Below are 26,825 nucleotides of genomic sequence, written 5' to 3' on the forward strand. Positions count from 1 at the left end.
AGGAAGGTGAGTTTCCCTCTAGTAACAAGGTTACTAGTAGGGCTAGGGGTTTTTCTTTCGTGGGGTTGGGGAATACAGTGTGTAGACTTTGGTATGGAGGAGTTAGCAAAAGATTGGAAGAAACTCTCGTTATCAACAAAGGAGGATGATAAGTTTGATCTATCAAACAACAAGAAAGTCCAAAACCATGTTTTAGCTGCAAAATTCTTCACTCGTCGTGCGGTGAATATTGAGGCAGTGGCTAAAACTTTCAGGCCACTGTGGCGCACCAGAGGTAAGTTTGAAGTCAGTGATGCAGGAGAAAATATTTTGTTCTTCGCGTTTGAGTCGAATGCAGACATTGAAAAGGTCCTCATGGGTGAACCGTGGTCTTTTGATAGACACTTGGTGGTTTTTCAGAGGTATGATATGGCAACACCCATCGGAGATCTTAATTTTGATAAGGTTTCGTTCTGGATCCAAATTCATAATTTACCGTTTTCGTTATTATCAGTAGAAGTGGTGCAGAATTTAGGGGAGTCTATTGGTATTGTCACGATGCCAAAAGACCATACTGAGATGCGAGGCGGTAATTTTATTCGGGTGAGAGTGACCATTGATGTATCAGAACCATTATGCAGGGGTCGCCGGGTTAAGTTTGACGAGAACAATGAAGGTTGGGTATCGTTTATGTATGAAAGATTACCTAATGTATGTTATTGGTGTGGAAGACTAACTCATGATGATAAAGATTGTGCAATCTGGCTTCAGAATGGAGGATCTTTGTCGTCCAGTGATCAACAGTTTGGTCCTTGGCTTCGGGCCAATCAATACAATCCTATGAAAAAGGCAGTGATTGAAGTTCAAGGGTATGAGAAACACAACTCCAGTACAAAACAGAAAGACGTCTTGCGCACAAAACAGGGAGACATGGGACGAGTATCTCCGGCAGTAGAGAGGGGGAGGTGGAGTAAGGATTCCGATGAAGGAAAGGCTGGCGTGAGCGTTTCAGGTAAACCCGAGAAAACAGGAGAAAATAACTCACGTGCAATTATTACGGAGACATTTCAGGAAAGAGATGGGGTTATTCATGGAAATTTCGGTTTTCAATTTTCAAATGAAAGTAATGGTGAAGTAAAGGTGGATATGATTGGAAAGAGAATGGATACGGAATATGTGGGAACGGAGGCAGCGGGTACGGAGAATCAAATATCTGAATTCAAGGCAATCCCAGGCTTGCAAAAACGTATGGAACAAGGGGAGACAGAGGACTCGTTATTTAATATGGGGTGGGGAAAATCGGGAAAAGAAAAGAAGAATAAAAAAGGTGAGGTCAAAGGAAAAATAAGTAAACAAGAAGTGGGCTTAGTGCAGCCCATACAAGAAGGGGGGACTCGGCCCAAAGGGACTTGGGTTAGAATAAATAGGCCACAAATTATAACGGAAGACAAGTCAGCACACAAAGAAGGGCCCAAACGAAAACTCACAAGCCAGTACACAGAGGGAGGTCTGTCCCAGGAAACAGAAAAGAAAATGAAGATGGAGGAGGAAACAAAGAATTTCAGCATGCTCTTGGCATCAGAATTTGAATCGGCGGAGGTTGCTGGGCAACCCCGCCGGGTCCAATGAATCTCTTGAGCTGGAACTGCCGGGGGCTTGGGAACCTCCGGACAGTTAACGCCTTAAAAGAGGTGGTTAAAAAAGAAGCTCCCAAAGTTGTCTTCCTTATGGAGACAAAAGCAAACGAGGATTGGATGAAGATGGTTCGAGATAAATGTGAGTTTAAACATGGACTGTTTGTACCTAGCAATGGACTTAGTGGCGGGTTGGCGATGATGTGGAAGGAGGAGGTTAAACTAGATGTCCAAACTTATTCACAAATCTACATTGACGCATTAGTGGATGGAGGATCAGATTATGGTTGGTGGCACTTAACAGGATTTTACGGAAATCCGGAGACGTCGAAAAGGCCTGAGTCTTGGGAAAAACTGAAGCAATTAAGCAGCACTTCTACCTTGCCATGGCTGGTTATTGGGGACTTTAATGAAATAATGAAGATGTCTGAAAAGGAAGGGGGAAGCAATAGACCAAGGCAGCAGATGGTACATTTTGTGGAGGCCATTGATGTTTGCAGCTTAAAAGATATTGGCTTTGTGGGACCTAGTTTTACTTGGCTGTATCAAAGAAGGGATGGCGTGCAAATACGTGAAAGACTTGATAGGGCTCTAGCCACGGCAGAATGGGCAAGTCTTTTTCCAGAGGCCAAATTGCACCACCTTACCTCTGCGGCATCGGATCACTCTCCATTGCTGCTCAGGTTCACTAGAAAAGTTATGAAGAAGCGAGGGAAGAAATTATTCAGATTTGAGTCAATGTGGCTCAAAGATCCACGGTGTGAGGAAGTGGTTTTGGAGGCATGGGAGGAAGGTTTAGCCACTCTTTCGAATTTTCCTCTAAATTTATGTCTTGAGAAATGCAGATTAAAGCTTGATGCATGGAACAAGAACGAGTTTGGACATGTGGGGAAGAAGATAAATGAACTCCAAAAACACTTGGAATGGCTAGAATTACAACCGGCCTCTCCAAGCATAATTCAGGATATGAAGAATACAAGAGTAGAGCTGAATGGTTGGCAAGATAAGGAGGATAAAATGTGGCACCAAAGATCACGTATAAGCTGGTACCAAGCAGGAGATAGGAATACACGTTTTTTCCATGCAAAAGCAACATCTCGGCAAAAGAAAAATCATATAGAGGGGCTGATGGATTCAAGGGGACGTTGGCATGAAGATGAAGACAAAATGGGAGAATTAGTGGTGGAGTACTATAAAGATTTATTCTCATTAAACCATCCAACCGAATTCACAGAGCTTTTACAAGCTATCCAGCCCAAGGTGACTCCAACAATGAACCGTAGGCTTGCTATGGAGTTTAATGCAAAAGAAGTGAAGATGGCAGTCAAGCAAATGTACCCTCTAAAAGCTCCGGGCCCAGATGGTATGCCACCTCTTTTCTATCAACACTTTTGGCCAAACATAGGTGAAGTAGTTACAAAAACCATTCTTGATTTTCTTAATAATGGTGTCTGTCCTCCTAATTTTAATGAGACTCATATAGTCCTCATCCCAAAAATAAAAGAGCCTAAGGGTGTAATGGACTATAGGCCTATTAGTCTATGTAACGTGGTTTTTAGAATCACTTCTAAAGTTATAGCAAATAGGCTAAAGAAAATTCTACCATACATAATTAGTGATACGCAAAGTGCATTCGTACATGGAAGGTTGATTACTGATAATGTATTGGTAGCTTTTAAGTCCATGCATCACATTCATCAAAAGAGGGGAGGGAAGAAAGGGGAAATGGCTATTAAACTTGATATGAGTAAGGCCTATGATAGAGTTGAATGGGATTGTCTGGAGAAAATTATGGCTAAATTGGGTTTTGAAGAGAAATGGAGGAAATTGATAATGAGGTGTGTGTCATCTGTCTCATACTCTGTAAAAATTAATGGAAAGCCTAAAGGACATATAATTCCTACAAGGGGTATCCGACAAGGAGACCCCTTGTCACCTTATCTTTTTCTTTTGTGTGCAGAGGGCTTGTCAGCTTTAATAAAGAAGGCAGTGGAAAATGGAGAAATGGAGGGGCTAAATATTTGCCGGAATGGCCCAAAAATATCACACCTTTTCTTTGCTGATGACAGCATCATTTTTTGCAAGGCCACAATGGAGGAATGTGATGCTTTACAGAGAATCCTAACGGTGTATGAACAAGCTTCTGGGCAACAGCTAAATAGAACCAAAACATCCTTGTACTTTAGCAGGAACACTCCTGGAGAAGTGCAAGAGGAGATTAAAAATAGATTTGGCGCACAAGTAATTCGACAGCATGAAAAGTACTTGGGTCTCCCTTCACTTGTGGGGAGGAATAAGCGGAATACTTTTAATGCAATTAAAGAAAGACTTAGCAAAAAATTAGCAGGGTGGAAAGAGAAACTTCTTTCGAAAGCGGGCAAGGAAGTGTTGATAAAAGCAGTGGCTCAAGCTATACCCACGTATACCATGAGTTGTTTTAAAATCCCAGATTCTCTTTGTGAGGAGTTGACAAGTTTGATCCGCAACTTTTGGTGGGGTCAAAAACAAAATGAGAGAAAAATGGCGTGGATTAGTTGGGACAAACTTTGTGAACCCAAGGCAGCTGGAGGAATGGGGTTTCGCCAACTAAAAGAATTTAACCTTGCTCTTCTTGCTAAACAAGGGTGGAGATTACAAACAATGCAAGATTCCCTATTGTATTGCACCCTTAAAGCGAAATATTTTCCTCAAACAGATTTTGTTCATGCGTCAATTGGAAACAATCCCTCATATACGTGGAGGAGTATCATGGCAGCTCAGTATTTGGTAAGGCAGGGGATACGGTGGAGTGTGGGGAATGGAAACTCTATCAGAATTTGGGGGGACAAATGGTTACCATCTGCATCAACATATAAGGTGGTATCACCTAGACTATTCTTGCATACTGATACAAAGGTGAGTGAACTGATTGTACAGGATGCTGGATGTTGGAAAACGCAGGTAATTGATGCCTTGTTCCTACCACATGAAGCAGAACTTATTAAAAGCATCCCTTTGAGTTTGCAACCATCAGAAGACAGGCTGATCTGGACAGAAACTACAAACGGCATTTTCAGTGTCAGCAGTGCCTACAGGTTAGCTAGAGCTTTACCTCACCAAGTGAACTTGGTATCAACTTCTGATGGGAGCAATATGAGGAGATTTTGGAGGCTTGTATGGAAGATCCCAGCTCCGCATAAGATTCGTCATTTCGCCTGGAGAGCAAGTAGCGAAACTCTGCCAACAAAGAGGAATTTAATGAAGCGCAAAATATTACAAGATGAGAAATGTGAGGTATGTGGAGAACCTGAGACAACAGGGCACATTTTCTGGAGCTGTCAGAGAGCAAAGGAAGTATGGAGATGTACAAAACTCCATTTCAGCTTTGACCCTTCCACTGTCAATTCCTTTTTGGATTTACTGTGGAACATGATCATGTCGAGCTCTTATGATGAACATAAGGTGGCGTTGGTTGTTACAATAGCATGGGGCATATGGTGCAATAGAAATGAAATTCGAAATGGAGGAAGGAAGAAATCGGGTAATGAAATAGTGCAGTGGACTGCACAGTACTTGGAGGAATTTTATGCAGCAACAGAACGGCCTCCCACAATCCCAGTGACCCAAACAGTAGCATGGGCACCTCCACCAGCATCGAGATATAAAATAAATGTTGATGGGGCTGTATTTAAATCTCAAAGAACAGCGGGTGTTGGAGTAGTTGTCCGAGATTGCCAGGGTCAGGTAGTGGCAGCGATGAGCAAGAAGATAAATGCACCGTTAGGACCTTTGGAAGCTGAGGCAAAGGCGTTTGAAGCAGGGATTCAGTTTGCTAAGGATGTCGGAATTCAAGATTTCATCCTTGAAGGGGACTCTTTGGTGTTGTACAATGCTCTCTGTGGAAACACACCACCTCCTGCTTCGGTGGCAGCTGTTGTTTTGGGTATGAAAATGATGTGTGGGGATTGCGTTGATTTTTCCCATATTCGTAGACAAGGAAATAAACCAGCTCACCTGTTAGCCAAACATGCTCTAAGTATTGTTGATTTTATTGCATGGATAGAAGAGAATCCTAGCTTTTTAGCGCAGGCTCTTAACCATGATGTATTGTTTTTGTCATAAGTTTTAATGAAGTTTCTTGATTCCTATCAAAAAAAAAAAAAAAAAAAATATCCAAAGTCATGTATCTAAACTTCGTAAATATAAAAATGATCAATTCAAATTTATTCGTTTCTATATAATACCAATACTATACATGTGTAAAATGTGTTACTTATTTGGTAGAAACAATATATACATAGTTCAATATCATGTTATACTTCATGTAACTTTAACTAATATTAAACCAACTTATAAATTTTATTGGATTAACATTTTAAAAATCTCAACACTAAATTGCTTGTTTTCCACATTTTTAACAATATGCTAAATTTTATGTCAATAAGATGTTATAATATATTCAAACCATCAACTTATCTTTTATGCATACTTTTCAAAAACAAAAGCTTAAATTTACACATTTTATAGATGAGACAATTATTGTTTCTGGTCATTTTGAAATTTGAAGCATGGAAGATATAAGAAAAACATTAATCTAAAGATAATTTTGTAAAAATCATATTTAATGAAAAATATTGAGTACACATTACTTAAATTGCACCAATTGTAACTTAAACCCAATCATATTATATATATATATATATATATGAAATTGTGTTTATTCTTAATTATGTATACTAGTTCATATGCAGGGGTTATAAGTTAATATATAATAAAGGTTTTATATTGAGTAAATACCCTTCTCTTTTTTTTCATATATATATATATATATATATATTCATGCGGCTAATTATTTTGCTCCAACTAACAAAATAGTCCTTACCACACTATAAGTACTTTAAAATTGTTAACCTAATTCTATTATAAGTGAAGCTCTATCTTCAAATTTCTAAAAACTTAAATTACTATTTTGATTAAAATTTAATCACTAAAATTTTAGAAGAAATTTCAGTATTTATTTTTATTATTTTAATCATTATATATTTTATAATACAAGTTGGGTTCTAAAAACCGTGGTTATGCCCAGTATCTATCTTCTATCTCATACAAGTGGCTACACAATCAATACTTGTTAAATTAGTCCATCTTATTAATGGCTAGGATAGCTTGATATAACTCTAAAACTCTATTACATAAATTGCAAAAAATTAAAAATTCAACTCCAACTAAAATTCTATTTATCTTTTTGATGATTAGGATAAGTTAATTTAAGTAAGACTCTAATATCTAGGTTTCAAGAAATTTAAAACTCTACTTCAACTACAATTCTATTACCGAAAATTCCAAGATATATAAAATAAACTTTAAAATAAGATTGCTTGGTTGTACTTATACGATTATAAAATAAGATCTAATTTTTTTAATGACTAGCTTAGTCGTGGTGATCATTAATTCTAACAGGCCCATAGGGAATTTGAAAATCAGTTTCGTGATTCTCTACGAAAATACTCGTGGTTTACGGCTCACCTACTTTGATGTGATCTCATCTGACCTTGAATGATTGGTTATTCAATTCCTTAATCAAATAAAAAAAAAAAAATTCCTTAATTTTTTTTTTTTTTTAAATTTTTAATCCTATCCACAATTATTTGACTGGCTCATCCACGACGCGCCACAATTTTTTTTTTCCAACTTTGCAAGAAGGCCATGTTATATCACATTTGTTTTGAATCGAGTATTTTTAGGGTCAAACTTTTCTTTTTCTTTTGTTTTATTCTTGGTCCTTTCGAATTTAGTTTTACTAATGAATATAGGCAAAACCTTTATTTATTTATTTATTTATTTATATATATATTTTTTTTCTTCTCTTGGAAATATCAGTTGCCATGTTAATGTATACCATAGGTTTTGATAATGGAAAATCATCTTAGTCTAGAGCTCATACCTTTGTATGGGTAAGGATTGGGTCCTGTACTGGATCCTATCCATTAGGTTTATGGCATTCATGTCTCTATTTTACATGCACGTCTTTTGCAAGATATTTACGGGACTTAGACTTAGTCATCGTGCTGACTTTTTTGCAGGCCTTGAGAGGTTTTGCACGAATCTCTATCTACAGATTTGCCAAGTATATGTGGTATCTGGCTCACCTACCCTTATGATACGATCTAGCTTGAATATATATATATATATATATTTGAGGTGCAATATATATTCAATTGCTTGAGTCTTTTTAGTCTTTGGCTTTTTCCATAATTATCATCAAACTGATATTGTGAAAGCCTAAAGAAAACACACACGATACTCTATTTAATAGACATAAATTAAACTGTTAGTTTCTGGGTAGTAAACCTTAAATCTATGAGGGATTTCTTAAATCTATGAGGTGATAAACTGGAATTCACTAGAAAAAAATTTGACAAAATATCTGTATTTTATTAATAATAATTTGATTTGTTTTGACAACTATAAAGCATATAAATACTAAGAAAGTAAAATCCTAGGACGATTAGGAAATGTCTGAAACCCTAATTCATACTAATTACGCAAGGACAAAGTTTAGCTACAAAATCGATTATAGCCTTAGGCTACAAACTTACTTAATAAAATAAATATTACTATATATTTTGAAAATCTAATTGTTGAATTACGTGTTCTTTACGCTCTTAATGAACATGTCAATTTTTGTGTCAATCGGATATCATTTACTATATAATCTATAATCTTATATTTTATGCATAATTTTAAATTACAAAAACTTGCAATTTAAAAATTTATTGATGACATAGCTATTGATCTTTAATTTTCTTGAAATTTTGCAAACATGGAGTATATAAGAAGAAGATGCGATCCAATGGTGGATTTGTCAAAATTCACCTCCAATAAAAAGATATTGAGTGAGTTTGTAGCCTAAGGCTACAACTAATTTTGTAACTAAACTTTGTCCATTACGCAATTAAGTGACAAAATACTGAAATTTACCAAAAATGAAAAAATTGAGTTAAATGCAAAATTATAAACTACTAATCTTAAGGGTCATTCCAAAATAAACTGGACCTTATTCTGATTTTTAAACTAAAATTTATTAAGGAAAAAAAATTACTATAAATTGCAAAAACACTGTTTTCGGCGCCTTAACGAAAGAATTTGCCAAAATTTAGACAATGCTCAAAATCTCGAGTCTGGATCAGAATGCCGTTTCCCTTCAATCTGCAAAATTTCATGCAATTTCAACATTGTTACCCTAATGGCCTCTACTAGCACCCCCTTTGATCTTGCATTGTGGTTTCAGGTGCCCCTGCTACTTCAGGAAAACATGTACTGTCTGTTTTACATCACAAACAATCAATGCATCAACATCCAAGACATTACTCATTTTCTCCTTCGCATCAACACCATGTTCACGTTGTTTTCAAGTAAAACTTTCTTGTTGTTTAGTTTTCATTTCAAAATAAAGTTAGCCAAGTATATGTGGTATCCGGCTCACCTACCCTTATGATACGATCTAGCTTGAATATATATATATATATATATATATATTTGAGGTACAATATATATTCAATTGCTTGAGTCTTTTTAGTCTTTGGCTTTTTCCATAATTATCATCAAACTGATATTGTGAAAGCCTAAAGAAAACACACATGATACTCTATTTAATAGACATAAATTAAACTGTTAGTTTCTGGGTAGTAAACTTTAAATCTATGAGGGATTTCTTAAATCTATAAGGTGATAAACTGGAATTCACTAGAAAAAAATTTAACAAAATATCTTTTTTTTATTAATAATAATTTGATTTGTTTTGATGACTATAAAACATATAAATACTAACAAAGTAAAATCCTAGGACGATTAGGAAATGTCTGAAACCCTAATTCATACTAATTACGCAAGGACAAAGTTTAGCTATAAAATCGATTGTAGCCTTAGGCTACAAACTCACTTAATAAAATAAATATTACTGTATATTTTGAAAATCTAATTGTTGAATTACGTGTTCTTTACGCTCTTAATGAACATGTCAATTTTTGTGTCAATCGAATATCATTTACTATATAATCTATAATCTTATATTTTATGCATAATTTTAAATTACAAAAACTTGCAATTTAAAAATTTATTGATGACATAGCTATTGATCTTTAATTTTCTTGAAATTTTGCAAATATGGAGTATATAAGAAGAAGATGCGATCCAATGGTGGATTTGTCAAAATTCACCTCCAATAAAAAGATATTGAGTGAGTTTGTAGCCTAAGGCTACAACTAATTTTGTAACTAAACTTTGTCCATTACGCAATTAAGTGACAAAATACTGAAATTTACCAAAAATGAAAAAATTGAGTTAAATGCAAAATTATAAACTACTGATCTTAAGGGTCATTCCAAAATAAACTGGACCTTATTCTGATTTTTAAACTAAAATTTATTAAGGAAAAAAAAAATACTATAAATTGCAAAAACACTATTTTCGGCGCCTTAACGAAAGAATTTGCCAAAATTTAGACAATGCTCAAAATCTCGAGTCTGGATCAGAATGCCGTTTCCCTTTAACCTGCCAAATTTCATGCAATTTCAACATTGTTACCCTAATGACCTCTACTAGCACCCCCTTTGATCTTGCATTGTGGTTTCAGGTGCCCCTGCTACTTTAGGAAAACATGTACTGTCTGTTTTACATCACAAACAATCAATGCATCAACATCCAAGACATTACTCATTTTCTCCTTCGCATCATCACCATGTTCACGTTGTTTTCAAGTAAAACTTTCTTGTTGTTTAGTTTTCATTTCAAAATAAAGTTATTAATTAATTATTTTTAATTTTTAAAAAGATAAAGATAAATTATTCCAAACAAGTACTTAATATAATATGTTTTACTACCATTAAATGCTTGTTATATAATTTTCCCACATACTATTGCAGGCCTTTTTTCAAATGATCGCCTTTAGGTTTTTCCATGAAAACTTGGGAAAAAATTTCCAAATGCCCTTTTTGGGCAAATTAAGCAGCGTTTTGCCCTATTTTTCAAATTAATTAGAGAAATGCCTCTCTTTTGAAAATTGATTTTCTCAAAATCAAGTTAGGCCCTATAGCGGCGTTTTTAAGGAGCTTATAGTGACGTTTTCAGGACCTATAGTGGCGTTTTGTAACTCGATTTATATAAAATCGAGTTATAGGTAAAAAAAATTAAAAAAATTGCCTATAACTCGATTTAATGGAAGTCGAGTTACAAAATATTACTATAGGCCCTGAAAACGTCACTATAGGCTCCTTAAAAACTCCGCTATAGGGTCTAACTCGATTTTGAGAAAATCGATTTTCAAAAGAATGGCATTTCTCTTATTAGTTTGAAAAATAGGGCAAAATGCTGCTTAGTTTGCCCAAAAAGGACATTTAGCAGTTTTGTCCATGAAACTTGTTAGGGCTAGGTTTTGCTTAATGTGTACGTTACTAACTCCGGGGTTCGGGTAGTGGAGAATTGAAGTTGCCGCTATATACGGTTCCTATGAACATAAATTAATAAATAAAATGCATTTTGTAATGTACAAAATAATTATTAATATAATGTTATTCTACATACACTATATTTCATCATAAAACAGAGAATAAATTGAGAGATATTACCTAATTGGTGCTAGAACATATCTCATAACATGAGAACTAAATTATCACCATCAATTTCATAAATTTAAATTTGGTGGACTTGAGGTTGAATTAGGCCGTTCTTTTGATGACGACACACACCATTTATGAAATTTTTTAGTGTAGTAGACCAACAATTTTGCTAGCAGTTCCCAATTAAGATAGAACTAGTCTAACCACCAAATTTGTATACCTTTACAAGTCTACACTATTTATAAGGTGAGAAGCTCTCAAATAGTATTTCTATTTTTACCCATAAATGTATATATAAAAATAGTAGTATTTTATTTGAGGCTAAAGATTGGTATATGTATATATAAATATAAGGCAAATTACAACTTAACTATTAGGCTTCCATAACCTACCTTTGTACTTTCACAGTTAAAAACATAACAAAAACATAAAAATCAAGATCTAGAAGCATATTTTTTTAAAATTGTGAAGTTTTGGCTTAAGAACATTCTTCCTCTTCATAAGAATATTGTCAAGCCTATCAATCCAAACGAAACTGTCAAGAGGGTAGAAAATATTGAGAAAGAAATTTTTGGTGTGTTTGATTTGGTTTTAGAAACTAAACACTAAACCTAGAATTTTTGAACATAAACCCAAACCAAAAACTAAACCTAGAAATCTTGAACATAAACCAAAAATTAAACCCATAAATTTTGAACACAAGCCCACAGCTATTGCAACAAAAAATTAAAACCAATAACACGAACTGTTCTGTTATACCCAAAAAGCACACATATATTGCATTACACAACAACACGGACCAAGATTCATTTTGATTCTAGTATCAAGGCTGCTACTGTGCATGCTAATGATAATGAGTGCCACTGGAACTTCCTTCTTGCATTCTTCACTGCAATTCCCCGTTAACCAAATACCCATTAATATTATATATGTATATATTGTATATTTCATTTTCATCAAATCGAATTCACAAGCACCAAAATTAATTTGACTATTTTAAATTAACCATAAAATAAACAAAACACGTCCATTTACAGAGACGATTTAATTTGCAAATTATAGATGGAGACCAATAGATCCATAACAAATTAGCATTACAATTTACGAACCCTAAAAAAAAAGTGAATTGTTTTGAATAAGAGTAAAGAAGTAGGGGGGGAATACCAACGAGCACAATGCCGTCTTTTTGTTTTTAGTTTTTAGTATGACATGCCGGTATAGTTTGCAGTTAATGTGCACTACAACAAAATGTATTTTTAGTGATGAAAAAATTCGTCACTAAAAGTCCAGTTTTTCGTCACTAAGAACTTTTAGTGACGAAACTCATTTCGTCGCTAAAACCCTGTCACTAAAAGTCCTGGTGACAAAAATTTCGTCACTAAAAGTCTGATTTGTTAAAAAAAAAAAAAAAAAACTTTTAGCGATGAAAATGTTTTGTCGCTAAATGTTTTCCTCACTAAAAACACTATTTAGTGACGAAAGTATTTCGTCACTAAAAACACCTTAGTTTATTAAATCATATTTAGTGACGAATAATTTCGTCACTAAAACTATTTTTAAGAAAATTCAGGCACATATAGTAACGAAAATTTTCGTCACTAAAACCATTTCTTACAAAATTTTGCTACATTTAGCGACGAAATATTTTGTTACTAAAACAATTTTTTGTTGCTATATTTGTGACAAAAAAATTTGTCGCTAATACTTATTTTCAGTTTTTATTTTTTTTCACGGCTTTGATATTAACTTGTAACCTGTCATTACATTATTAAAACTTCACATTTGAATAACACATTTATTTCAACAACACATTTATAAAAAAAGATCCATACATTCCACAAGTAAAAAATAAAACAAGTATCCAATTCAAACTCCTTCCATACAATAATTGTTTGCAACACATACAATAACTCAAGATGTTTTATAACAATACAAAAAGTGTAGCATAATATAATTAGAACTAATGAAAGATGTCCTCTTATGTCTTCAAGTAATGCCAAAAGTAAATCTCCTAAAAGCCACCAATAAGAAATCTGCACAAATATAAAAGCACTACATTAAAATCGTAAAGTAAAAACATTAAATATGTTATAAGAAACTTTTCTAACAATGCATTAAGAGTAGCCACACCAATGAATTAAAATCACAACTCCTAATGAATTAAAAAAGCTTCTATGCTTCATCTCATAAGTCGATAGAAGGATATCATAAACCATTCACAAGACATCATGAATTCTGACCTAAAAAAAGTGCTAAAATTCCAACTAAAAAGTCATCTTTACATCATATATATGAATATCACCACTCCAATGAATTAAAATCACAACTCCTAATGAATTAAAACAAGTTTCTATGCTTCATATCATAAGTCGATAGAGGGATATCATAAACCATTCATAAGGCATCATGAATTCTAACCCCAAAACAAAAGTGCTAAAATTCCAACTAAAAAGTCATCTTTACATCATATATATGAATATCATTCCGATATTCAACCTCAACAGAAGCACGTCTAAATATACACTTACCAAACTGCCAGTTCGAAGTAACTAGACATAAAACAAACTCATTCTCATTGCAAAAACAAATACAACCCTGTGAACCATTCACTAGCCTTCATCAATTCGTACAAACAAATAAAGCGATAAAAATCCAACCAAAACTACATATTTTTACATAATTTATACAAATTCATCCACACACTCAACGTCAACAAAAGCAAATTCAAATTATACATATACTAAATTACTGTCACAATCCATATAGTATTCAAGAACACAAGTCTCTGGGCAAAAAAATAAACCTAGTCTCATTACAAATTACAACATTCAACAACATTTGCAAACCATTTTGGTAAACAATAATAATGACAACATCTAAAGTATATTTACATCCCATATAGGAGAACACCCTAACTCCCCTGTATGAATTGCACTCACACAAAGAAAAAACAAAAACACCTAAAATTCCTATTTTTCTTTGCACTTTGACATGAACATTACACCATTACACTCAAAATGCATTGCTGTTTAGAGAGTCATTGAACACCAGCCCCCAAAAAACTGATGATGTGACCAAACTTTTGAATTCAAAATAGATTTTTGAACTCAAAAACTCTACAAACTATCACCCATTTTCCAAACACCAAACTATCAAATCATAGTTCCATTTTTTTTTTCTTTCTTCTTCTTCACATTTATTTATCAACAACAATGCAATTCCAAGTATTGAAATCAATTAAAGTACTATTCATCACATCTAATCAACAAGGTCCATTCACATTTGCAAGAAACTAAAGACACTCCTAATATGAATTTAAACCACTTTATAACACCATGCAAGCCACCCACTTACTCCAACACAACAACCCACCACAAAACCAATCATAAACATCATAAGTATAGAGTTTTATAGGTATTTAAATAGAGTTTACTTACTATGATCAAGCTAAGTGTACTAGTCTGATTTGTTGGCTAAGCTTTTGTCTTTGACTTTTACAGATCTAAGCCTCTTTCTATTCCCCCACAGCAACCCAAACAATCACTAACCTTGTCATCACATTCAACCAAAAACCATTAAATTTATAATAATACTCAAACTAATAAATAAAAAAACATAATTTTGTATCTATTAAATGGTGCATTATTCTTAAATTAGAAATATATGGGATTGGGTCAATCACACAATTGTGTAGAGAAGTGCTTCTATGAAGTAAACCAACAAGACCACATTGCCTCTTCCGAACTAAAATGGCTTGAACCCATGAATGAGACATACTAAATGTTTGGTTATTCTGATAGCCACCCACTCCTTGCTACCAAAGCCACCAAATACTCCAACTACAACGTACAAAATGAATATCAATATAAGTATAGCATAAAAAGCATGGGCACAGCAATGTTTAAGACTATACCAAAAAATCCCAACTTGCTCTAAACATATAAAAAAGCAGACTTTATTATCAAAAGCCTCAAACCCTTGTAGTTTTCAAAAAACATGGCAAATTTTAACATTGGCATTATGGCATTTTAACATCTTCTTATATAAAACTCTTTCACATACAAAATGAACTAACTTGTATAAGATTACAGGGAATAATCCAAAGCATTAAAAATAAATAAATAAAACTTACCCATATTACTAATTTCATATATAAGACCCAGCAACTTCACAAGCTTTAGAACAAAGGAACAAAAAAATTGAAAAAAAAAATGAAAAAAAATGAACAAATGACCCAGCAGCTTGTTTCCATTTGCTTTTAATCATTCGCAAAGCTTTTTTGAAGCAACTTTCTTTTTCATAGTTCCTAGAATTTATTTATTTTAAAAAAATAAAATAAAAAGCATTGTACAGAGAAGTCAAGAGGCTTACCCGATTCGGTCAGTGAAGGAGTTGCAAGAGTTTGAATGGGTGTGTTTTGAAGTCTACAACGATGACGACTTTAGGAATAGTTGTGAATGGTTCGTATCAGCATCGGTTGCAAATCGTTGTGAATCGTTCACTAGGTTTGTGCTCAGATTGGGTTTGGGTTTAGGTTCGAAATTGTTGTGAATGGTAATCGGCGTTGGTTGCCGGAGCCATTGCAAATAGTTCGTAACGATTGGGTTTGGGTTTGGGTTTGGGTTCAGAATCGTCATGAATGGTTATCGGTAACGGTTTGAGTTCTTATCGGTGACGGTTATCAATGACGGACTGGGTTCTTATTGGCGATGGTTATTGGCGACAAACTGGTTTCTTATTGATGACGGTTATCGAAATCATTGCTTGGTTTCTTTTTGGATCGGTGTGGGTTAGGTTCTTTTGGGAATGAAGGTGAAGGCTTAGTATCTATCAAAAAAAAAAAAAAAAAAAGAAGAAGAAGAAAGTGAAGGCTTAGTGTTCATCAAAAAGAAAATAAACAGGTCATGGGTATTTGTAGTGTTCTTTAGCGATGAATTGGTATGTCGCTAAAAAACCTAGATTTTGTAAAGATTTTTAGAGACAAAAATCATAATTCGTTGCAATAGCATACTTTTAGTGATGAATTGTGATTTCGTCGCTAAAAAAATGGAAGTGCAAAACTATTATTATTTTTAGTGACGACTATTTTTTGTTGCTAATTCTTTCTTATAGTGAATGATTTTCGTCACTAATACTATCCACAGCGATACCTACAGTGACGAAATATTTCATCACTAAAAATTTCAACTTTTAGTGACGAAATATTTCGTCGCTATAGATTAATTAAGCTCGCGCCAAAGTTTCCCTCCACTGGCGCCCATTTTTTTGATCATAATAGCGATGAAATTTAATTTTCGCCGCTAAATGTTATAATTTTTTTCATTATTAGTGACGAAATTCATATTTTGTCTCTAAAGCTGTATTTTTAGCGACGAAAAATATTTCCTCACTAATTTTCATCACTAAAAATACATTTTGTTGTAGTGGTGGTAGAAACTTTCTTAAACATAAACCCAAACCAAAAACTAAACATAAAAATCTTGAAGAGGAAAAATGTTCTTTAGTCAAAGTTTCACAATTTTAAGAAATATGATTTTAGATCTTAATTTTTATGTTTTTGTGTTTTTAACAATGAAAGTACAGACGTAGGTTACGAAAGCCTAACAGAGTGAACCTCAGGTGAGCAAAGTGTCAACTTTTAAATCACAGGTAGGCAACTTAAATTTCAACTAAACCACAAGTGGGTAAGTTGTAATTTGCCCATGAATATATAATTAAGAAAATGGATTAGAAGAGAGTAAGAATTTGTTGTTAAAGTGAGAGAGGTAGAGAAAATATATTATCTCTTCCTCTTTTAACTACTTGGTTAACTACAAATTTTTATTGGTTAGGATAAGCTTTCGCGTATAAATTCAACTAGCTGGTAACCACATGTATATGCATGGATACACTTAAAGATATACAATAAGATGCATAATATAATTCCTATATATATAATTTAAATAATATTGATAGTCATTTTTATATTTTGTTAACTCTTTAAAAAAATTTGTAAGGATATTATTAGGTATAAAATGTAAATTGTCCACATATATATATATATATATATTTTATTTTATTTTAAATTATTGTGAAGCATTTTTTTTTTAAAATATATATATATATATATTTTTTTTTTTAAAATTATTGTGAAGCATTTTTTTTTTAAAGGATTCACTTATTCTAGACTCTTTGGTTTTTATACTTTATAACTCACTTGGATGAATATTTATGATGTGGTCCTATATTTGATTCTAAAATTAAGAAAGAAAATTCTTTAAGAATAAATAATTTAGAACATATGATGCAAAATTGGAACTCTAATTTGGAATTCTAATTTGAGTTTCTCTTAACTTCACCTATTATTATATATATAGATGAACAATCTTATGTCAACAATACTTTTACAACAATTTCACAATAAATTCTGATTAAAGGTTTATTATTGGTGAGTAAAAAAGTTATGTCTGTAGTGGGTCTAGATTAAAACTAGTAACAACCTAGTAACTAGTATTTGTTGTTACTGGTTTTAATCTAGAGCCACCACTAACATCTAGCAACTAGAATTTGTTAAAATATTGTGGATGTATCATAGCTCTAATTCTATATCTAACCGTAATATAACATTGAAGAATTGATTTCAATGACATTAAAATTTTCCAACTAAAGAAATAGTTAAAACAAAACTGAATGGCGAAACTACATTATCAGTCCTTGAAGTTTACTCTATGTGCACAATTGGCTCCTCAAGTTTTCAAAATGAGCAATATAAGTCCTTCGGTTAACTTCCATTAGTGGTGTTGCTTATATGGCTAATGGAATAATGACCTGATATTTTTTTTTTAAATGATGTGGATTTCTTTTTGTTAAAAAATTAAAAAATTAAATTTACTCATAAGAAATAAACTAAACCCATTCCAATTCAAATCTTTATCCTAACCTGGTACAAAAAAAAAAAAAAAAAAAACTACATTTGCAATTTGTTCAAGGCCTTCCTACACTTCACCCATGGTGGGTTGACGTTGGGTTCGAATTCGCACACAAGAAGTGGCAATGTCAATGTAATAAAACAACTCAATTCACACGACTTGTAACATCTTGAGCTGCATTAGATAATTACAAAAAAAATGAGAAAAAGATTATTCATCAAACAAAGCTTAAAACAACAAAAATCTAAAAACTTATTTCCCAGCAACCATATACCCAAAACCCAAATTCTTAATTCTTTATTTCCTCTCACTTTCTCAGCAACCAAACAGGGAAAAAAAAAATTCCCCCAAGATTCCAAGAACCCCACAGATCTACTACCCAACCCCAAGCTTTCAGTGATTCGAGCTATAGCAACGTAACATCGGCAATATCCCCAAAGCAAATTATCTTGGGATGTTTGCGAATTCAAATCCACATCTCCACACCAAAATTACATTAAAAATAAAAGTAAAAATAAAACATGATCTACTACTTCACTAGTAAAATGGGGCATAGTGAATGGGCTCCCCACATGTTTGCGAGAATGCCTTAGTGGAGTTGGTAAAGCACTCTTGTATTGAGCAAATGGAGATTTTTTTTACTGGGTTAGGATAAAGATTTGAATTGGAACGGTCTAGTATCTTTCTTATGTGTAAATTTAATTTTGTAATAAAAAAATGCCACATCATTTAAAAATAATGCCAAGTCATTATTTCGTTAGCCATGTAAACAACATTACTAATATAAGTTAACTGAAGGACTTATATTGCTCATTTTGAAAACTTGAGGGACCGATTGTGCTCATTTGAAACTTGAGGGACCAATTACGCACATAGGGTAAATTTTAAGGACTGATAATGTAGTTTTGCCATATTGAATATTAATAGAAATTCATGGAAATCAATGACAGGTTTAAAACCATTAGCCACTAAAGTTCACAAAGCTTGCCAACTCATAAGCAAAGTCAAATGACAAGTAACGCATGACTATCTAATATGTTATTATTATAGTTTAATTTCATTTTCAAATGTAAAACTGAAGTGCTAAAAATACGCCAATAACCTTTTATTCAATATTTAGAATAAAATATTAATTTTATTAAAAATATTCTAACAATTCTTTACTTATTTTAATAAGAATGTAATAGATATAAAACTTTTTTGGGTTCACATAGAATATTATACATAATGAGGATGCCAATAGCTTAAATCATCAATCAATGTTTTTTAGCAATGTTGTTCCAAAGTCAATAATGAACAATGTCTTGAACTATGATTTTAAAGCGGAAAACAAAACATTACTTCATGCACATAATAATCAAGTGCTATGTAACAAGTTTCTAAGCCTACACATTACATTCTTGTGCTTAATCACAACTTTTACGAGCAATTTTAGAGAACTAGCCATATTCTCATAGGAAGTGGTCCCATTTCCATAGTCACATCAATGATACCTTCTTTTCTTCTCTCTCTCTCTCTCTCTCTCTCTCTCTCTCTCTCTCTCTCTCTCTCTCTCTCTCTTGTGTGTGTGTGTGTGGAGAAACAAGGATACTCTTGTAAATCTAACATTCCACTAGACCACATAAAGAGTTTTTAATAGAAAACTCATCCTTTATAACATTATGAGATACATGCACTTACTCTAGTTGAAGGAAAATGAGTTAGTACTCAACACTAAATTTAGTGCATATTATTCAAACTACTTTATGATAAATGTTCCCTAATTTTTGTCTATTATTTATTTATTTGTGTTGGGTATATATGTGTGAGTGAAGTCTCACATTGAACAAGATTGAGTGGTTAATATAATATAGTTTTGCCCAAACTTTTAGGTTAAGTAATTTTCCTATATGTTATACTAACTCCTTTATTGATGTTTACTCAATGTGTTATCTCTCCAAAAAGAGGTATTTGAGTCCATGGTGGAGTGTGGCAAGGTAGCAAGGTGTTACGGGTCCCTATCGCAGTTCAAGCAAAGTTGGGGGTGTGTACTTGGGAGCCCACACAAGTATTCATCGTGTAAGGCAAGTCCATAAAGCCCGCAAAGAGACGATCCTAGAAAAAGGTGATGCGAGGTTTTTGTGGATATGGACGTGCGAGTTGGTTGTTAGGGTTGAATATGTAAGGTTGACGCATGGTTCCTATAGATGGTCTATTAGAGGTTCATAGATGACGCATTGGTGATGGGAAAAAACCCATAAAAAAAAGGGGGAGTTAGTAGGATTTGCTCAAAGTCTACAAAGTGAGGCAAGGACTCACATGTGGAAAATTCTATATGATTGCATATCAGTCAATTTGATCATGTGTAACAGGGGTATTTTAGCCATTAGCACCTGTCCTATATATTTGTAAAGAGGATGAGGAATCTATCTCACTCATTTTTATGCACTTCCCTCTAGCTAGAGAAGTCTAGCATGCGTCTCCCTTATCGATTAAAACATCAGACTTGATCCAAATCCTTGCTAAGCAATGCATAGTAGATTGCATTATGCTTTATAAATTGATGGACCAGAGGAAGATGCTCTATTTACAATCCTTGTTCACTATCTTATGGACAATTTGGAATCACAGACCCAAATGGTGCATGAGGGGAAGTCCCCCAACCCATGGAAATTATTCTCGCCTTTCAAACTCTTATTTGCAAGTACCAAGAGGCACCTTATCTCACCTTTTTATTTTATTTTATTTACTTTTTATTATTTTCTAATTTGAAGATTTGGCTATTTGAGTAGCTCGTCTTGATCTTTCCTCCCAAGATTCCATTTAAGCGGTACCATCCCTAACACTACTGTCATTGTCATCTCATTGACCCATCATTTAAGCTCAAAGTTATCAAAGAGTTCTTGCAAGAAGTATCCACACCTAAAGGTATCCACTTGGTTCACTTGTTAAAAGGGCATCACACCTCAATGGTCGAGTGGACTCTTAAGAGGGGATGTGTTACTTTGGCTACTCTTTAGCATTGTTCTTACTACCCCAAAGCCTGAATCAAAAGGCATTTTGGGAAGAAACAACATCCTTTGGATGTTTCTTATTCCTACTAATATATACAGTTGCACATTTTGATTGTCAGATAGACCACATAGGATTACTTGGGCAGTAGGTGAGTTTCCTTGTGTAAGGTTGAATTTAATCAACTATCTTATTGGCTTTATTCCATGCCAATTTGCTTATAATTCAGCACTTAGAAATCCTGTATTTAGGTGTGAATTATGTAAGGGTAGTGTGTGAGAAAGTGTGAAAAAATGCTTAAGAATGTGTAGTGAAGTAGGGACTCGCAACTGGATCTCGCGAGTGGCTCGTGACTGGCAAGCCACCAGATGATGCATATGAGCGAAGTATGCAGAGAAACTGAACTGTCATGCCAACTGTAGCACTACAGGACAAAAATCCAGACTGACCATTTAGTTAGCTCGCAGCTTTAACTCATGACTCAATCAAGTCGCGGGGCCAAGTCACAGCTAGCTCTGTTTTGGAAAAACTGATTCTTCGCATTCCTTTCTCATCTTAGTATAAATACTACTTATACCCATGAAATGTAGAGAGCTTCTAGAGAGAATTTTAAGAGAGAAACCCTAGAGAAAAACAAGATTGACTCATCCACAATCTTTACATAGAGACTCTTCAAATTCCTCTACTCCACCCTCTCCATTGTTACATCCTTGAGAGGTTCTTGGCCAAATCCTTTCTTACCATACCCACATTTGTGAGAAGACTTTTTAGTACTTTGGGAAGTAGTTAGGAAGGGACCAATGGTTATTGGTTGATGCTATGAGCTATAACAGAATCTGGTAAGCTAGAAAAGACAAAGGTTCGGTGTAACTTCGTTGAAGCAAGAAACTTGGAGGGCTTAGTACGCTGGGTAGATTAGGCTTGGAGGGTTTATTACTATTCATATATCCCAACTACATTTTTAGTGGATTATTGATTGCTTGGAGGGCGGCAAAAAGGTTTTACGCCGAGGGTTTCGGTTTCCTCTTCGATAACACATCGTTGTGTTGTCTTGTGTTTACATCCCTCTTCCCTTAATCTTTGCCATTTAATTTTGCTGTGGATGTGATTTTAATTGGTTTAGATTGCTTATCAATTCTGTTATTAGCTAATGTTCATTTTCCGCACATATATTGTTTGACATTAAGCTTGAATTGATAATTTTGTAATTGGAGGTCTAAACATTCATAGTGTTTTATACACTATTTGAACATTCACTATGAAACCATTTTTCCTAAAGATGAGTCACAGAAAGGAAAAAATAAAATAAAACAAAACAAAAAACTTGACTTACTTAACGTGCCTACCAACTACTACAAATCAAGAAATTAAAAATTTTTAAATTTTGATATTCAACTCTCTTTTAAACATCAAAATTCTATTAACTCTAATTAAATATTACTCACATTTCTCCGTTTCCTTTAAAAAATTATTAATTTCTTTCTTACTTACTATAAAAGTTTTAAAAAAATTTCATACTTTATTTCATTTCAATTGTAGTTGTATTCTCGTTATGTAATGTATTATAAATCCAGTTTAAAATACTATTATTATTTTTGTGTGTGTTTTAATAAGTATAACTGTTTCCTCAAAAAAAAAAAAAAAAAATTGAAATAGGCAAAGATGAGTTTTAGGGATAGGGTACCGGTCTCAACTAACTTCGACTCTGCAAGGACTTTTTGTTTTTGCTAAATGATTCTGCAAGGACACATTAGTTGCTTTTGTGCTAGCTTTATATTTCTGGGACGGATTTCAATTTTAATATAAGATTGGATCCGTGTATTGAAAAGAAAACCTTTTAGCCCTCTTCATATATCTTTCTATTACGAAACCCAAATTTTACTTACGTTTAAACAAGACTTTTTGAGGCAAACGTCCCAACAGCAACAAATACTATTTCCCTACGTAGATCCTCCATTTTACATAAATATTCATAATTGATGTTGAAATGCACACATTTTAAAAGGCGAAAAAACAAGGTCCACATTCATAACATGAAAGTAAATGAGAAAGAAATAGATGTAAAATAGTATACGTGAGATTATAATTGCCCGGAAACAATCCTACCCAATATAAAATTACAGCCCTCTTACAACCCCACCAAACTAAACTTGTAGTTTACATTTCATAATTATTTTCTCCAGAAAAATAAATAAAAATAATCACTTATGCATGAACGAAAGCCAAGACATGTAATATACTAGGACAATTACAAGTTTCATGAACACCTGGAAGACCTTGAAACTATTAAATTTAAGCAGTAATGAACGAAATCAAACATCAATGCTGGGGTTGACTGAAGCGAATTCCAAAAGCTCCTCATGGCGTTCAAATATGGAGATCTCTTCCTCATCCAAGGTCACAAGAACTTCAATTGCACCGTCAGCCGTGTCCTGCAAAGAAATGGTATTACTCACAAGCTTGTTTATACTTGTGTTCCATACCGGCTTGCCCCACCCAAAATTGGTTTCATTCAATGGAAATTTGCACCAACTTGAGCATTTTTATACCAACAATTCCTTCCTATTCCTGAAGACCTCTGCCCTCTCCTTGAGAGCTTCCGTTAGTGTCGAGAAACCTCCCTCCCCTCTGAACTTGTTTACCTTGTTGTTGCAGGTCACTCTGTCTCCCTTATGCTTTGCACTAGCTTGTGTAGTTCCAGGTCGCTCTCTTCTTCAACAATCACCGCAAACTGCCACACGAAGTTTCCAAACAGCGTGTCAGGCAAAGGCGGGTCCATTCTACCACGGGGGTTCGCTCCTTGAAACAACACGGTGGGCTTGAAAGACCCGGTTTTTGATTTGACAACCGCTGCTGCACATTTCGAGAGTTTTCCTAGTACTAGTTCCACACGTGAAGGATAGTATTGCTCTACTCGTCCAATCAAGCTTATAACTTTTTCTTTAAGCTCCGTAATTTTAGAGGCACTGACCACGAACCTCCCTATTTTGAACTTACTGCCGGAAATTTTCACAAACGCTGAAATTCCCGGAATCTCCTTAGGCCACAAAAGAGAAAATTCAGTTAAAATGGGGGAGAATAGGTTCACTCAAACCTCAACATGTCTTGGTCCAACTCTTTAATAGCGTTAGTAGCGAAGCGATATCAATAATCTTGTGTGAAAGGGAAACACTAACATTGGTGCCACCGTAGCTGAAGTTGGTGAACTTTGATGATGCTGAAAAATCAAACCATACGGTCCTTGTTCGCTCGAAACAATCCCTGCACAACACAAAGAGAAAACCCTAGGAGATTACTAATGTGGTACCGGCTAAAGACTCTCCGAAGGTTAAGTCAGAAAACCTTTCTACAACTCTAGAGTGCTAGAGTTTGGGTGAATTATGCGTACCTTATTCCTTGAAAGTCTTTGGGTTTTTATAGTAGAGAAAAACCGACTTCCGTTTCTTGCGTGGGAAGTCTTTTCCTTATGGAGAAGATCATTATTAAAGGGCGTATATTACGAGATTCTTTCCATATTAAGATTCTAGTCGTATCAGGACTCTATTGACTAGGGTCAATTGTAAGACACAAGTTGTTCCCACTTAGGATTCCTTGGAGATTACTTAAATCAGTGGATGCCACGTGGCCTCTAGACTCATCCACCTTGTGGCCGTGCACTATGGACCCGTCCACTACCAACCTACTGATCCAAAGCCGTCAAGTTTGCTAATATGGTTCCGTCATCCATATTTTTACCCTCTTCAGTTGCCCCCTCATTCTTCGAGTCCGTGATCTAGGTATGGACGGACTCGTGGAGTGACGATTTGGTTTACTTCTGAGGAACCTACCTAGCTTGACAGGCTAGCTTAAGGTCATTAATGTCGTAGGGACACATGGCGTGAACATAGTGGTCCATCTCTTTGATCGAAGCGTCCCTTCATCTTTCGTGCTAATCCCTCTATATAAACATCTCTTTGACCCTCATTTTTTACTTTCCACATAAATCTTAAGATCAGAGCACTACCGTCATCATTGCCAGACGAGCATACCGTTCACTTTAGTACCTTCGTCATCCATACTTTGCTGCTCATCTTCAACCAGTAAGCACTCTTCTCCTTTGACTGAATTTCTATAATCTTTTAAACTTTGCAATCCTGTCACCTATTAGATCCTTCAGTGTCTTAGGGTTTACCGTCACATGTAGGTGACAGATATCTAGAGCGTCAAGTAACCAATCATGTGTCCACGATGGAGCAGACTACGATGAAGTATTTTCGTCAAGTCAGAAAGACCTAGATGCATCAAATGAAGATAGGACTTCGTCAGCCACCTTTCCCTCAACGGATGAGGGTATGGAGATGGATAGGTCAGAGGGTGACTCTAATGACGGTATAGAAGGTCAAAACCCTAAATTCAATTCATCATTGGTCCTGATGAAATGAGGGAGTTTATAATGCTACCTATAGGACGGTTAATGCTTTTGTTTCTAGAATCAAAGAATCTCACTTCAAGACACTGAGGGAAAAGTACCAAATACCTGCCAATATTCCCATCTGTCTTCCCTTTATATCGGAAAAATGTTACTATGAGGGTGTTGAGGGTGTCAGGGTCTGTGAGCAGATGTTAAATGCAGGGCTCAGATTCCCTCTAAGTTCCCTTCATCGTTAACTCCTTCAATACCTAGGTGTGTCCGTCACCCAGATCTCCCCAAACGCCTGAAGGGTCTTCCTCAGCGTGGAGGTCTTATATGGAGTCAGGAGGTTGACGTTAGAAGAGCTCTTTAATTGTTACCATCTGGCTAAGATGTATAGCTTTGTGCCTAGGAACCCTCATACTAGGCTCGTGTGTGAAACCCCCAACTCTAACAGAAACTGGAAGAGTCGATATTTTTTCTTGGAGGGTGACGAGTGAAAGTGTCATCCTGGTGACCGCGAGTTTATGCCCGTTGACACAATATAAGGAATAATGCCCCCGTCTAGTATGCATCCGTCTATATTCAAGCTATCAATTGTTTTCTTTAATTGTTTTTATGACCGTCCTCATTCTTTTTGCAATTCAAGACAGTCCTCAAGTCTCTTTAGAATAGTGGAGTTTTTTGGAGAGTATTTTTAGCAAAACTAAGTTAAAGGAGAGGATGTGGGCAAAGTTAGTCACGCTAGACACCCTCCATTGGTATTGTGATGGGCCAGAACCAATAATAGCAGCCCGTCGATACGATGCTTAAGTTCGTCAACGTAAGTCCATCACCCTATCTTTTAGGGTTCTTGGTTTTTGCTATTTTATTATAACCATTCATCTTTGTTGTGTAGAAATGGATGCTACAAAGAGAAGGGCCATTATCAAACAACAGGCAGCCAAAAAGGAGGTGAAAGGACAACTCCCTAAGGAAACGGGTTCATCCAACCTGTCCTCAAAAAGAAAGCTGCCGGAGAAGCAAGGTTGCCTTCCAAAGAAACCTAAAACCCTCTTGGAGCCCGTCGTGGGACTTAAGGCTGAGGGCATGAAGACAGTTACCCCTACCAAACATAGAGCGGGAAAGGGTTTTATGAAGGGTCCGTCTACTACCCAAGAGAAGCCACCTGTCCTCCTTCATAACATGGAGCGGGAAAGGGTTTTATGCTTTGGAGAAAATTTCATCCATCATAACGTCCGACGACTATGAGGACTTAAGCAATCATGCTACGGAAGCCATAGGGGAGACGGGGCTCTTTTGTATTACTCAAGTAAGTCAAGTCCAC

The 26,825-nt window shown here is 34.8% G+C and overlaps 1 pseudogene; it reads right to left on the reverse strand.

Moving 5' to 3' along the window:
- Positions 1 to 23,242: 23,242 nt before the first annotated feature.
- On the reverse strand, positions 23,243 to 26,007 carry LOC111994026 (BAHD acyltransferase BIA1-like; annotated as a pseudogene).
- Positions 26,008 to 26,825: the final 818 nt, after the last annotated feature.

This window comes from Quercus suber, unplaced genomic scaffold (genome assembly GCF_002906115.3).
Source record: "Quercus suber isolate HL8 unplaced genomic scaffold, Cork oak 2.0 scaffold_120, whole genome shotgun sequence".
Taxonomy (NCBI): domain Eukaryota; kingdom Viridiplantae; phylum Streptophyta; class Magnoliopsida; order Fagales; family Fagaceae; genus Quercus; species Quercus suber.